Source organism: Rhopalosiphum padi, chromosome 3 (genome assembly GCF_020882245.1).
Source record: "Rhopalosiphum padi isolate XX-2018 chromosome 3, ASM2088224v1, whole genome shotgun sequence".
Lineage (NCBI taxonomy): Eukaryota > Metazoa > Arthropoda > Insecta > Hemiptera > Aphididae > Rhopalosiphum > Rhopalosiphum padi.
Genome location: NC_083599.1, coordinates 80,577,320 through 80,594,035, shown reverse-complemented (window position 1 = coordinate 80,594,035; position 16,716 = coordinate 80,577,320).

Sequence of the window (16,716 nt, the reverse complement as noted above, 5' to 3'; positions counted from 1 at the left end):
AATGAATTACTTGTGATTTTTATTTTATGCAATTATTTAACAGGCCGTTGACCTAATATGGGTCACACACACATACTACTCTAATTACGACTTAATGACTATTTTTATTGTATTATTAGATAAAGTTAGTTGACTAAAACCGGTTTTGGATATTGTGATGAATATCGCACCGTTGTTGAATATGCGGGTAGTAGTGGTGGCGTGTTGGACACAAATGAGCATTTACTACTCACACAACAGTAGTAAGCGACTTCAACTTTTAAACTAAATGCCTATCGTTTACTCCTTAGAAACGGAGCACTTCCAATCCCCTTAAGTCCATATTGTAAATAATTTTAAAACTTACATTAATGAAACGTATAAAATAACAAGCTTGTTCCCAGTGGTGTTTTGGCAAAAAAACTAGCGGGTATACGCGCATTTAAGAATTTATGACAATGACTATTGTGTATTCATTAGAATCAAAACTTATCAGATTTTACCACTCAAAATGACGCTCGCGAGTATTCGAGTCTTATCTGGATCTTATGTTCACAAATAGAAACTTTTATGTAAAAAAAAAAAATTTTGTATTAATTTTATACCATAATATTTCTTGATTTATCTAAGTATTTAAAGCTTCTATAATTAGTTCAATAATTGCCTGATTTTAGAGACAAAAATTATAAATATAATTGTAAAATAAAAGCATAATCATATAATAGTCAAATTGGTAACTACAAAAAATATAAAATATATACAATTAACTTTAACAGAACCTATACATAATAAAAAGGAATAAAAAATATAATTTTTTTTTCAAACAAATTTTATATTGAAGTTTAATAGGTTTTATGTAAATAAAAATGTTGTATTAGTAAGTGGAAAAGTTTTAACAAAATTTAATAGTATTTTAATAAAATATAATAAAAGTAACTTTCTTTTTTAAATGGGTAAAAAATTAACAAATAAAATATGATGTTTATATTGTACTTAACATTAGGTATATCAAAACTTGAAAACTAAATAATTTACAAAATTTGCCATAGACTCGTTTTGACAACTTTGCTGTCACCTTTGTCCATGTTATTTCTTGCTATTTTGGTCCTAGTGTCTTGATTGAAGAGCCAACTTTTCACATAATCTTCGGGATTCCAATCACTTAAGGGAGGTCCATTTATGTTAATAAACATTAAATTAGAAATATTATTTATCGTTAACCGTGAACGAAGATCCGTACAAATGTTATTCATAACACTGAATCCTCTTTCACATTCTGCAGTTGAACACAGAAATGTTTTAAGAAAGATGTAGAATGCAGACATCACGTTTTTAGGATCAATAGTTTGGTCGTAAATAATTTTCCTCATACCGCTAATAGCTTCATCTTGGTCCAGTGAAAATCTCTTACATAAGTATTTAATATCATCTTCTCCATATCGAATATCTGGATCCTCAGGACAAGTTGATTTTTCCAACACTAAAATATTTTTCAAAATAATTTTATTTTCACCGTCATTGTCAAGAAGTCTTGATTGTAAGTTATTTTCAATGCTTGTCAAAAATTGATTTTTATTTATACTTATCATTTTTTTGTTGGAAGTTAAATCAATATTTTTGAACTTCATTTCTTTTATTGCAACTACAGCTTGGTGCATATAATAACCATTATTAGTTTTAAAAGAAGTTATAACCCTTATACATCTCTTTATAGATTGTTCAGCTTTATAAGTTGGATAATTCCTGAAGGACATCACACGTAATAGCTAAATCATTAACAAATTCAGGGCTAGCTAATTTTTTAAGGAGTCCTTGGTATTTATTCTTAGTTTTAGAATCTCTATTGGAATCATTGGATGCAGTATACAAATGCTTATGAAGTGCAGGAAATATTTACTTACACCATTTACTGCTCTCCAGCTACTAGCAACCCAACGAACGCTAAGAACTCGACCAATTTTTAAAAACAACACATCTAAATCATGACAAATTTCTCTTAATTCTGTTTGATTTTTAGGGGATGCATTGTATAGAACATAAAGTGAATCTATAAAACATTTGAAGTGATTTGTAGCGCTTACATCTTTGAGTGAATCATTAACTGCTAATTCAAGACGATGATTCATACAATGCCAACTGAAGATAAGTGGGTACTTATCCTTGAGTTTTTTAGCAACACCATTTTTCTTACCTAACAAAACACTTGCTCCGTCGCTTACAAAGGACACTCAATGTTGTTGTAAATAGTTTTCGTCAAGCCCTGATGTATGTAAGCAGTTAATTAATTGACTTACAATATTTTCTGCTGTTTGATTTTTTAATTCAACCAAGTCTAAAAAATAAAGAGAGGTTCATTATTTGATATTGATACTTTTAAATAAGCAACCATGCTGCATAAAGCACTGAGAGTAGTTGATTCGTCAATTAGCATGGAACATTTTGAATTTGTGTCAATAATATTTTTAATAATTTTGTGTTTCATTTCTTTAGAAATATGATGAATAATATTGGTAGATGAATGTCTAGAATGGAGGGTAAACCCTAATTTTATACCATTTAGTTCCTGTAATTGCACTAATTTTAAATGATCATCAAATGGACGGTTATATTTTGCTATATAATAAGCAGTGCGGAAAATAGAATGTGTAGCTTTGTTTATCTGGTAATCCTTTTTTTCCATAAGCTTGGACAACATATTCTTGTCTTTATTGTCTAATATTTGAACAGCAGATTTGTGAGCGTTGGATTCAAAATGTTTTTTAAGTTTATTTCTTAAAACAGTGAGGCGAGTTTTTTTGTTAATATTTGTTCCTCCATCAATTTCACATGTTGCCCATTCTTGAGATATTTCAATCTTTTGAGGGGTTTTTAATTTACTCACTTTTCTGCATATATCACATCCAATTTTTCCATCAGCACAATAAAGTCCTTTAAATTTTTCTTTTTTTTTCTGTCCATTGCATTGATGTCCACACAGATGGCCATAGTGAACCCTGACACTCAGCTTCAGAAGATTCAACATTGTCTAATTGAATAGATGGAGAAGATGGAGAAGAAAACAGATTGTCTTTTACCTACATCAAATAAAACTATTTAACTTTTAGGTATATAATTAGTTCAGGTACTATTCAGAATTTTCAGTATCTCGAATAAGAAATAATTGGAACCGATAAAATTTTTAATTATTTTCTTAGCAAAATAAGTATAGATTTTGCTATACATAACTTATCAAACCAATATTCTCCTCGTATTCTCTTAAAATTATAAACATATGCCATAATAATCAATGAATATCAATATATGTTTTATAAGAATTTTTTTTTATACAAATATTATAAAAAATTCACAAGTATAATATACATTGCAAATGAGTAATCATTGTAAGTGTTAAAAATAATATTAGATTTAAAATAATTAAAAATAGTAGGTACAAATTAACAAATGGTATTCTTTTAGAATAGTAATAATAATAATATTTTAATAATAGTGATTATCACTATTACTATGCATTTATTTATGACAAGGAATACTAAATAACAATACAAATTATGACACTATAACTTATAAGTATTTCTTAAATAAATGGTACACAGTTGCATAGTTTAATTGCACTAAGCTTAGATTTTATAATATACAGATAAGCCAATATACATACCTATAAAATAACAATATTATACAATACATCAACATAAAAAACCAATATTCCTTTGATATATTTAAATATTAAATTATAGTTAAGTAAATGGTTCAAAACAATTTTTTTCAGGTATTTTTATTTACCATAATATTAAAGAAATTTATAATAATTTAAAATTTAAATAAATTGTATTTTTTTTCTCACAATTTACAAAATATGCTAAATAAGCTGACCCTAAAACTATTTTCAAGTATGCAAAATGTTTACTGTTAATTTAATATTGAATAAATTGTCCACATATTTTAATCTAATAAGTCTGCATAGGTATATTCAGTAGCTGTGGTGGTTTTATTAGGAGGGTCCAGTAGTCTAAAATCCTCCAAGTCACCAAGTTTAGGTTGTGAATAAGTTTTATTCTCGGTTTTATAATTGAAAATTTAAAAAAATTAAATAATTGGCAAAATGAGTAAAAAAAAACTAAAAGTAGATTTTGAATTATAATTTAGAAATTGAGTAAATTTGTTTGTTGAATATATTAAATAAAACAGGTACAGTAATGTAAAGTAAAGTACTTACAGCCATGTACAGTTAAGTAAAAAAAATATGTTTCTTGTTTATGTTAGTTAAAGTTAATTAATATTAATTAATTAAATTAACTAAAAAAAATTAATCATTTTTATATAATTTATATATACTACCAAAGTAGTACAGTAGGTACTACTTTGACTCAAATAATTTTAACATGAAGTGATTTCTATTAACTTATTAACTTAAATTCTACCGAGCGGTTTTAATTTACCAATTGTATCAGCTGAGGACTACTTATCGTAGGTTTTGATGTGGATGAGATATATGACAATAATTGAGCTTCTACTTCTTTAGACGCCTCCTAAATAGCGCACAAGTAAACGAATTAATAAAATAAAGACAATTTAAAATGTATTATCTTATTAATTTTTATTGTTACTTACCTCAACATTTTCTAAACGGATTATTTTATTTGTATTTGTAAAATAATAAGTGAAATCAAAATGTTGTATGAAATCAACTTTCAAAAAGTTTTAAGGGAAACCAAACCAGCCTGGTAGGCGATCCGACTACGTCAGATTGCAGACAATGTCGGCACACGGGTGAAAATTATATGAATTGAATATAGAGTGTACAACGCTACGACAATTTATCGTATTTGTATTTGAAATAAAAATAATCGTGCGAAGTAAAAGTTTTTAAAAGTCATATGATATCGACATTTTAATCGTTAGGCGGATGCCGTTTCGTTCATAAAATATTTAAAGTCAAATCTACTGTAAAAATCAATTTACACGAAAATAAACCTACCAGGTAGGCAATCCGACTTTGTCGGATCACAGACCACGTGGGCGCAATCAGTGAAATAAGAACTTTTCTTTAACCCCCGTTTTGATGTAGGCAATCTGATTGTGACCATTACAGCATATACCTAATGTGTATTTAAAAATAAAATATTAAATACTAACATCAGCCAATACACTCATTAATATTATATATTATTATTAAATATAATACACGTGATTAAATTTGCAATGTATTGTGTTAAAAAAATTAAATATTACATACAATTGCATGTATTTTATTAGGTAGATATTATATAAAACATTAGAAATATAATTTATTTAATTATTTAATGTTTATTACATAATTGGTGTAACAATAATTTGTGTACAGATGAGGAGAGTATGAGTTTTACACATATAATAAACTTATAACATATTATGTTTGTAACGTTTAAATCCAACAGAACATTGTCGATGTACAATTATTATGATAAAAAAAAAAAAATATAAGTAATATCATTTATGTTTAAAATTATTTTACTATTATTGTAATGTATTCGATTCTTTTTTTTTTAATAATTTTAATTATATTTGATACCTACTCACATTTTTTTTCATAGTACATACACAAACACACACATACACACGCACAAATATATTTATACGATTTCCTACTTATATATTGTGGACGTATATTAAATTATATGTATATAGTTAAACCTATTAATATCGTTAAACGTAACGTGTTTTTAAATATTTTATTATTATGTTTATATCGTACATTTTATCAGTTTTGTTATTATACTATATATATATATATTTGTCCTCAATATTTTCAATATATTATAAGGTGTTTGCTATAGTGCAGCTTTTGGTTTTATCTGCAACAGACTTAACTATGACGTACAAAAAACGAAATATGTGTAATATACTAATATATAATAAAGTCGTAGGAATTTACCGACGAATAAACAATGTTATTATACACAGGTAATTTTTTGTCGACGATAAGACAGTCTTTCGATATATTAGTACACCGCTATCGACAAATCACTGGACTCTCGACGATGGCAATAAGTACAGATATTAAAATAGTAAAAAATTTTCTAGATGAACCAGATTTTGTTCTATCCGAAGAAGGTGATCCACTATTAATTGCTATTGCAGAAATTAAAGAGCAACGATTAGAGCGAGACAGGGCAAACATCCCTCAAGTACCAATAAATATGAATGCAGTGGAACCCAGGCCGGAAAATTGCTGTGTAATATGTTTAAGCAATATTAACAGCTATGCATGTATTCCTTGTGGCCACAAATGTCTGTGTTTAGATTGCTCTGGTAATTTGACACAACAACGTTGTCCTACTTGTAACAGGGAAGCAACAATCATTATACAAATATTTTAAAAACTAATGATACTAATATTGTGTAATAAACTGTACATACATAATTACAAATAATAATTTACAAATGATACCAAACCTCCAAAATAATTTATTGTATAACTCAGAGGTATTCAAACTGTGCGTCGCGGCTCCCAGGGGCGTCGCGGGAGTTGTCGAAGGGAGCCGCGTCATATTGAAAATCAATAAATATTTTTAAATATTTTTAATATAAATTATTTTTAATTAATAAAATATTTTTACGAAAAACGTTTATTATTATCATTGAGGCACACCGTTTGGGAAACGTTGAATTGTCTACAGTCTACACTCTACAACAATCATTCACTAAATATAGCTTTAATTGGTCGCGAAAGTCTTAAAACTTGAGCCACGAATTGAACATATTATGAAGCATAAGCAAGCGCATCCATCTCACTAAAAATCTAGTAATAAGTAATATTGATTATTTAATATTATTGTTATTTTATTGAGTTATATTTCCTAAGACTAAACATAAAATATTTTGTTATATATTTTTTTACAATAACTACTTATTTATAATTTTTTTATATATGTAATATGGTAAATAAATAATTAGTATAAAATATAAATTACATTCATATAAACATTGATTTTTTTGTCATTTTTAATTTGGGAGCCGTCAACATTTTGTGAAGACTCAAAGGAGCCTTGGGATGAAAAAGTTTGAATATCTCTGGTATAACTGACTGTACAGATATAATAACACTGATTTTTTTAATTGGTGTTCAAACAATGACCTACTTAACTTAAGCAAATGTTTAAATGAAATTTTATTTTTTTCATAAAAACTAATAATACACTTAATTATAACCTATCATCTGATCCAACATATTATATATTTGATGGGTGATTTAGTTATATTATTTGAAACAAAATTTAAGTTCGCTGAGCATATCGATGGTCAAAAGGCCAAATGTCGTAACCCTCACTTTTGTCGAAAATGTGATTTCAGCGAAATATTAAATTTCATATTATTTTCTTGTGTTAAACCAACTGTCGCAGGGGCGGATAGGGCCACCGGGACACCGGGATTTTCCCGGTGGGCCGTTGCTTATATTGAAGAAAATGGGCCAATGAAAAATATTACTATTAACACTATAATTTATTATACATGTACATTGTACATACAGACATACATACAAATAAAAGTAAATAAATACTATAGTACTGATATTTTTATTTATACATATTATCTAGCTAACCACCGTCAAATGGTGTTTATCTTGGAATTCGGTTTTCTGGTATTATTGTTGTGCGTAATGACTCGCAACTGCAGCTGTCATCAACTAATACAATATTATCGATATTATCGTATAAATAAGGATTATTATTATTATTGAACACAGCACGTTACGGTAAAATGTTTCCAACTAGGCAATTGAGTATAGACACTATAGATTCTACGAATCTATGTCATTCAGTTATTGGCTTTCTGTTGTCACTGACCAGTGTGTCTATCAGTGTACCAATCTATTTTGATTCTGCCGATTCTGGAGTGTAGACAAGTAGGTACATTTTTGTATTATAATTTTCACTATAAACTGGTACACACCATAATCATTGTAATTATTCATATAATTATTTTTGTAAATTATGTGACACTTTGACTATACGCAAAACGCAACGCGTATATTGACTAACGCCACACTGGTTACGCATATTAACACGACTGCCGCGTATATAATAATATATGATTAGTGTTTGAAAATTGTATAAAATATTTTAGAATTTTAATACAATTTCATTTATTTCTTAAGAGTGTTCTAAAGCGATTACATTTTTCATACATTTAGATTTTAGACTAATAAGCTGGCGAAAAATGAACTTACTTCTATTAGTCCAATTTTAATTTTGAAAGACAGTTTGAACTCGTCAGCTTATTTTCTATGTTTTGTAGGAAAACTCTTTTCATTTTTTTTGTCTTATTAGCACTTTAAAGTGCATGTGAATGTTGAGAAATTAAGTAAAGTGATTGGGAATCGTATTTCCAGTGGCGGCGCGTCAAGGTAGACAATGTTCATTGTCTACCCAAAAATATAAAATAATTTAATTTTAAAAATTAGTTGTTTATTACATAATATATCATATATGCTAATATACTATATCGGTCGAGACATATTGATTCGTGTCTTACTATTAATGACGGGCGTATAACATGGTAAACGGGGAACGTAGTGGTTTATTACCAAAATTATATGTATGAAGAGATGTCTCAACGTAATATTTTAATAAATTAATTGCATTCCGACTGTGGTTTATGGAAAATGACATGTATAATGTTTATTATTTTCGATAAATCGTTAAAAAATTTTTTTAATCGATGTACCTAGTTTGTTTTTTCCAAATTTCAAATATAGTTTTTTATCTATTTTACTTTTTTATGATTTAATTTTGAAATACATTTTATATAACACTATATCTTTAATTGTCTTGTTGTCTACCCTACCAAATTTTTCACGCGCCGCCACTGAATATTTCAAACATTAAACGCTGTATATGATAATATTATATTCTAGATAACTATGCTTCAAAACAAATTAAAAAGAAAAGGAGGAGCAGAAAAGAACAGAGATAAAAAACGTAAAGAGTTATTAGAAGAGAGCAAAACATGTTTAAAATTGGATAGTATGTTTAAGAACGTCGAAAAAAAGGATAATGTAGTTTTAGTAAATCAATCTTCGGATACTGAAAAAAAGGATAATGCAATTTTACCAATTCAATCTTCGGTTAATGAAATTAACAGTTATAAATCTGTACCTGACGGTGAACTAAGTAATAATATCCTCAATAACAGCATAATTAACTATGAAGAAAGTTATTTAGCTAAAGAAAATAAGAAACAAGATAATATTTTAGATGAAGACGAAATAAGAATAGATAATTTTAATATTGATCTTAAACATACAATAAATAAACCTGACGCCTTTGACTATTTTAAAAAGCCAAAGTATCAAAATATTGAGGACTTCTTCGAATTTCATCCCTGTCAACCAAAAGACAATATTCCCTTCAATCCACAAAAAGCTTATTACTCAGCAAATAATAAACGTATATGGTTATCTTATTCTACAGAATTAAAAAAATTATTTTGCACGATTTGTATTGTTTATGGGAAAAAAGGAGAGCAAAATACTTTTGTTGAAGGTTCTTCTGATTGGCAACATATTTATTTGAGAATCGGAGAGCACGAAAACTCCGCTCACCATAGAAATTGTGTCAATAGTCATTTTATGACAAAAGAAGGTAAAGATATTAAGAAAATGATTATTCACGGTTGCACAGATGTCAGAGGGCAACAAATAGAGAGACGTAGAAATATTGTTGAAAGAATTGTTGATGTTGTAAAACTCATTGGAAAATGTGGTTTGGCATATAGAGGAAAAAGAAACGAGGCTGCATACACATTAAATAATCCAAACATCGATCATGGTAACTTTTTAGAGATAATTTTATTTTTAAGTAAGTATGACTCCCTTTTAAAATCATACCTTCATGAAATAATCGTTAAGAGTGAAAAGATCAAAGACAAAGGCAGTAAACAAGGTGGTGGATTAATAACATTTTTATCCAAAAATACTTTTAACAACATCTTAGAAGTATGTTCCGATCTTATAACTGAAACAATTGTGTCAGAAATAAAAAAAGCAAGAATGTATTCTATACAAATAGACACGACACAGGATGTCAGTGTGTCAGACCAGTGTTCTATAATCATAAGATACGTAAGTGATAAAGTTTATGAACGTATTATAGGGTTTAAAAAATGTACAACAACAACTGGTCAAGCATTTGCTGATTTAGTTGTTCAAACATTGCAATCAAAAGGTATTTCACTAAATAACTGTATTGGGAATTCAACCGATGGGGCCAGCAATATGCAGGGACAATACTCAGGGTTCGCTAAAAAGATGGAAGATTTAGATCCTAATCAAGTACACGTATGGTGTGTGGGACACATTCTAAATTTAGTATTGCAAGATGTGACTAGTAGCGGAATTCATGCTGCAAACTTATTTGAACTACTCAATAGTACAGCTAGTTTCATCCGACGATCACATGTACGTATGGATCGTTGGAATGATATAGTTACTAAAATGAAACTCAATTTAATTGGAGAAACGAGATGGTGGGCGAAAGAAGTAGCACTCAAAAAAATTTTTGGACTATTTGACACTAACAATTTTAATGGAATATTGTTTAAAAACTTAATCCAAGTAATGAAAACAATTAAAGATTCGGTACAAAATGACTCAGAATCTAGAGCTAAAGCGTCAGGATTTATAGAAAACTTCATCAAATATGAGACAATTTTAACAGCAATGGTGTTCCTTAAAATATTTAGTATTACAGGACCTTTATCTAAATATCTCCAGGGTAAGAACTGTGACATATTACAAGCATTTAATATGATTAAAAAATCTGAAGTTCAATTACAACAAGTAAAATTTTCTGAAATTCATGAAAAAACCAATATATTTATAGAACATATGAATAACGAACTTGATGAAATTGATATTGTTTTTGAAAGTGAATTTCCAAATAAAAGACGTCGAGTTCCCAAAAAAATGTTTAACTATGAGGCTGATGATTCTTTCAAAAACATTTCAGCAATTGATGAGTATAGAATAGGAACTTTTCAAACTATTATGGACACAATTAACAATAAAATAAAAGAAAGGTATGGAAGTTTATCTCGAGAAATTTGTGCAGATATTTCTTGTTTAGATCCAAAAAACTTTGAAGATATAAAAAATGAGGGACTTCCAGAAAATGCAATGAAAAAAATTAGTGAAAAATTGAATTTTATAAATCCAAATGTAACACAAGCTTCACTAAAAGAGGAGTTGATTGATTTTATAAACAAATTTGACTCTTTAAAGCAAAATATAAGTTTTAGTTATGTAAACGAGAATGAAGATATAGATGACTTAGATGACTTTAATCTAGACGAAAAAGAATATCCAATAAGTGAAAATGCCTGTAACAAGTGTTCAAATTGTATTCATTGCTGTTATATTATTTTGTTGAGATATTCTTTGTATTGTTCAGCTTATTCTTCATTATTCTTAGCTTATAAGTATATACTAACTTTGTCTATATCACAAGTTTCTTGCGAACGATCATTTTCTAAGCTCAAATACATCAAAAACAGGTTGCGTAGTACACTATCGTCTTCACACCTGGAACAACTTATGATTATATGCACAGAAAAAGATATATTAAACCAACTCGAAAATAACACAATTATTGATAAATTTGCATCTCAAAATAAACTACTCAAGACATTATTAATCTTATAATATATTATGTTTATCTTATAATAACAAAATAAATATTAATATTATTCTACATACTTGTATATTTATATTATTCATTAAAAGTTTATAAAATATTATACATGCCTACTTGTGTTTATTGATAAATGTATATATGTTTAAAGAGTTGGTTACTTTTTTTTTCACCAGCACAACCAGAATAATATGAGTGAATTAGTCAAGTTACCTTGTACAGCTATACATTTATAATTAGTGCAGTAAGTTCTACTATAAAATAATCTAGTATAATAGAGTATAAAAGTGATACTTATGGTAAAAAAATATGATATTACCATTTTAATACAGTGATGAAGTAAAATAACAAAAAACGTAATTGTAACTTTTAATAGAGTAACATTAAATTCAAGTTATTCATACCAAAAACTGGGGGGGGGATGCTGAGTTGGTTCCCTCGAAGTTGAGTAAATTATTTTGTTAGATCTTGGATATGATTATGTGGGCCGCTAAATTCCATTTTTCCCGGGCCGGTCAGACCATGCCTATCCGCCCCTGAACTGTCGTAACCCACTTGACGATTTAATCATTATAATTTTTAACATTATTTGTTTATTTTAACGTCATAAGCTAATATGATGAATAATGGCAAATGCTGTAAACCACATAATAATGTTATTATTATTAAACGTAAGCCTCAATATCTTATTTTTCATTATGCCACATTGTTGTAAGCCACACACTAAAAACTGAAATGCTAATTAAATACGCAGATGTATTCGTTTAGGTACTGATTATACTTATTACTTTAAGTTAACATGCACTAATTGAATAATCTAACAAAATATTAAGAAAAAAAAAATAATTAAGTAAAAAATGGTTATTTGTTTATTATTAACCCGTCGTTGGTCGCGTGGTGAGAGATTCTCTCATTACGATATTATTTTGGTCACCACTGTCTGTTATATCGGTTTATTGCCTATTAATTGTGCTATACCTTATCAGATACAGATAATCTAAAAATAGATGGGCATTAAACGACTTTGTAATTGATTACATATTTTCAGTATCTGTTTAACGTGACTCGTATACACACGGTGAGAGAAATTCTCTATAACCAAACAGGTTCGTTTTTTCTGTGCATTATTTTACTATGGATAAATAACATATCTGCTTGGCTTGAGGAAGCTGACGATGATATTTTAGATAATTTTGACCCCGATGAAGATGACAGTGATGGAGACGTATTAGATAATACAGAAAATAGTGATGAATCTGTTGAAAATGAAAGTGATTCCGAAATGTCTTGTTCTGACGATTCTATTAGAAATGATTTTCGTGGATATAATAAAGGTAAAGATAATATTATCAAGTGGTATACTGACCCTCCTCCTCGTAATGTTAGAACTCCACAAAGAAATATTGTAACACACCTTCCTGGTGTAAAATCGGCAGCAAAAAATTCTAAAACTATAATTCGCTCTTGGGAACTTTTTTTTCCCAACGATTGTTTACAAGAAATTAATACTTGTACTAATATATATTTAGCAAAAATTCGTGATAATTATCAAAGAGAGAAAGATGTTTTAGATACTGACTGTTATGGACGTCTCCACAACCGAGTTTGTTCGTTAGTAATAAATACGCGGTGTTTAAGTTATCACTAATACTTTATTAATATAATCAATTTTAAAAGAAATTAGTTACACAGAATAATTGTTAGACTTAAGAAAATAACAGAGGCTCTGCTCGATGGTCTGCCAGGACTACAGTAAATATTACACAGACGGCGAGACACGGTAGGGGCTCGCTCGGGCTCAAAACTGGCCACACAGCGAATTCCCTAAAACCGTGTCACTCTATCGGTTCACATGTTACTATGCTTACACACTATACTATATTATATTATATTATAATTATATCTTATTCTGGGTATAGCATACAGACAGGGGTTCACAACACTGACGTAGAAGAAATTCGAGCACTTATCGGTCTCTTATATATTGCTGGTATGTTGCGAAATAATCACATAAATCTTTCCGACTTGTGGGCAAACGATGGAATTCTCCAGACATTTTTCGTGCTGTAATGTCTGAAAGACGTTTTTACCTTTTACTTCGCGCTTTACGATTTGATAACATACACACTCGAAATGAACGAAAAAAAATTGACAATTTGGCACCAATTAGAACGGTTTTTGATGAATTCGTAAATCGTTGCATATAATTTTATACACCAAGAGAATATTGTACAATCGACGAAATGTTAGAGGGCTTCCGGGGACGATGTAAATTTCGTCAGTACATAGCCAACAAACCTAATAAATATGGTATAAAGATTTTTGCTTTGGTAGATTCACGTGTATTTTATACAGTAAATATGGAAATTTACGCAGGCAAACAACCGATTGGACCATTTTTACAGAATAATAGTGGAGCTAGTGTTGTCAAACGTATGATAAAACCAATTGCTAAAACAGGCCGTAATATAACTATTGATAATTGGTTCACTTCAGTCTTTTTAGCAGTCGAACTTCTAAAAGACTATAAAACTACTATGGTAGGTACACTGAAAAAAAATAAACGGGAGATACCAACATGTTTTTTAGACACAAAAAATCGACAGATATGTAGTACAAAATTTGGATTTGAAGACAATAATTGTCTTTTATTGTCATATGTTCCAAAAAAAGGAAAAAATGTTATGATGCTATCAACAATGCATACACAAGGTGACATTGATCCAAACTCGGGAGATAAAAAATTACCAGAAGTTATTTCATTTTATAATATGTCAAAAGGTGGTGTAGACGTTGTAGATGAACTGAAAGGTGAATACTAGTTTCAAGGAACAGCCACAGATGGCCTCTGACAGTATTTTTTTCTTTACTCAACATTGCTGGAATAAATAGTCAAATTATTTACAAATCAAACACTGATATTGTTATTCCACGACGCAAATTTTTAAAACAATTAGGGAAAGACCTATGCAAACCTCATATGGTACGACGAAAAAGTATTCCAACATTATCTATTCCTCTAAGACAACAAATTACACGATTTAGTGGAGTCATTTCAAGCCCAGAAACTGGAACCGGTACAAGTAGAAAAGCAAAATGTTCTTATTGTCCAAAAAAGGAAAATCGATATACAGTGGTAATAGTAAATTTATATTTTAATAATTAAAATATTTTATATTTGTAATTATATGTACTATTATTTATATAGGTAATTTGCGCAACATGTTCAAATCCAATTTGCAAAAAACTTACTACAACCATACGCGATTCCTGTATCTGTTATACGCAAATTCCAGAATAAAAAATTTTAATTATTTTTTTTTTTAGTAACAACAATATGTTAATGCTCGATTATTCAAATTGTAATGTGTAATGTATTTTGTAAAAAAGAAAAATATATAAATACTGAAATATATGTATATAGTTTATAAGTGCTCATTTATATAATAAATGTGTTTTGGTAGTTTATTACATATTATAAGACTTATTGAAGAAAGTGAGAGAATCTCTCACCACGCGACCAAAGGAGTACAAAAAAAAGACGCGACCAACGACGGGTTAAGTAGTAATTTTTACATCGACTTGAAAAAAAAAATTAAGCAAAATAAAATAATTTTTCAAATAATAATGAAAACTATTTAAATTAATAAATCAGACTATTTTTTACTTGGGAAAGTAAACAAAATAAAATTAATTTCACAAATTTCAATAAAAAAAATAATTATTACTATTAAAACAAGTTGTATTTGACTTAAAAAAAATTAACAAAATTAAAATTCACTTTTCGAGTTATAATAAAAAAAAATTTTAAATGTATTATACCAGGTTGTTTTCATCCTAAAAAAAAATATAAAAATTCACTTCTTGAATAAAAATATAAGTTAATAAAAATTATAAAAACAGGCTATATTACCTGTAGGTTGTTTCCGTCCTCGTCGTCAGTTTCTGCAGGCAATACATCTATAATAGTATTTTTACGTAACATAGATAAATATTCCTGGTGATATCTTGGCGGAATTGAATTTGTTTCACAGAGTTTGACTAAATCATTGTACTTCGCTTCTGATATTGATAATTTTGATTTGTATGCATGTACCAATACACCATTTCTATTGTTTGTTTTTTTGTTCTTTTTGCCGCGATGTTTAAAATTTCAAACTCAGCATACAAACTCATACCCAAATGATATTTTAATGTCCCTTGACTTTGAAAAATAAACTTTTTTACATCACTGAATTTTTTTCCATTTTTTAAATTTAATTTTGGAAAGAGTGTACGTTGTAATAATTTAAAATCCATGAAATCGTCATGACTCATCGTAAATACTTCACATGGTTTTGGATTTATTCTTGTATTTACCATAATTGTCGGCCATTCTGAAGGTGCCCAAACAAATTTATTTTTCAAGTTTGACTTAATGGTAGCATGAACAGAGTCAACAGGCATGTAAGTATGACCAGGTTGCAAAAATGTAATAGTTATTTCCTGAATATTTTAAGATTTGTACAAAATGAACCAAAATATTGCAGATAATGTTTGATGGTTTTTATTTTGTCCTAGACATGAGTCGCAGTATAGTGATGCTTTTTTAATTTCGGCTCTCTCGTCAACAATCGTTAAATATTTAACAATTATCGAACAAATCTCATTAGCTCCACGTTGACCATTTTCTTTTCCCCAAATGAAACAATATCCATTCTTTGTACGACTTTCGTAGAATGAGTCATTGTAAACAGAATATTTTCTTGAATAATACAATAACATACTATTTCCGTGAGGCGTGTTGAGGACTTTTTGTAGATCAAAACTGGTGCATAGGAATGAATGATCATCTTTGCTTTTTTTGTTCTTCTAAGTGTATATTTTTTGAACTTTCAGCATCTTTTAAATGTCTTTGAAACTTGATTTTTTCCTCCTCAGTTTTATTTTCGTCTGGAATATTTTTTATTTTTTCGCATGTTCCGCATTTGTCTTTTTTAGGTGTGTGTATTCCAATATTATACTTAGTAATAAAAAATAAAAATATATCGAAATACTTGTTCTTTTACATAGTCTATTTTTTTCTGTTCAC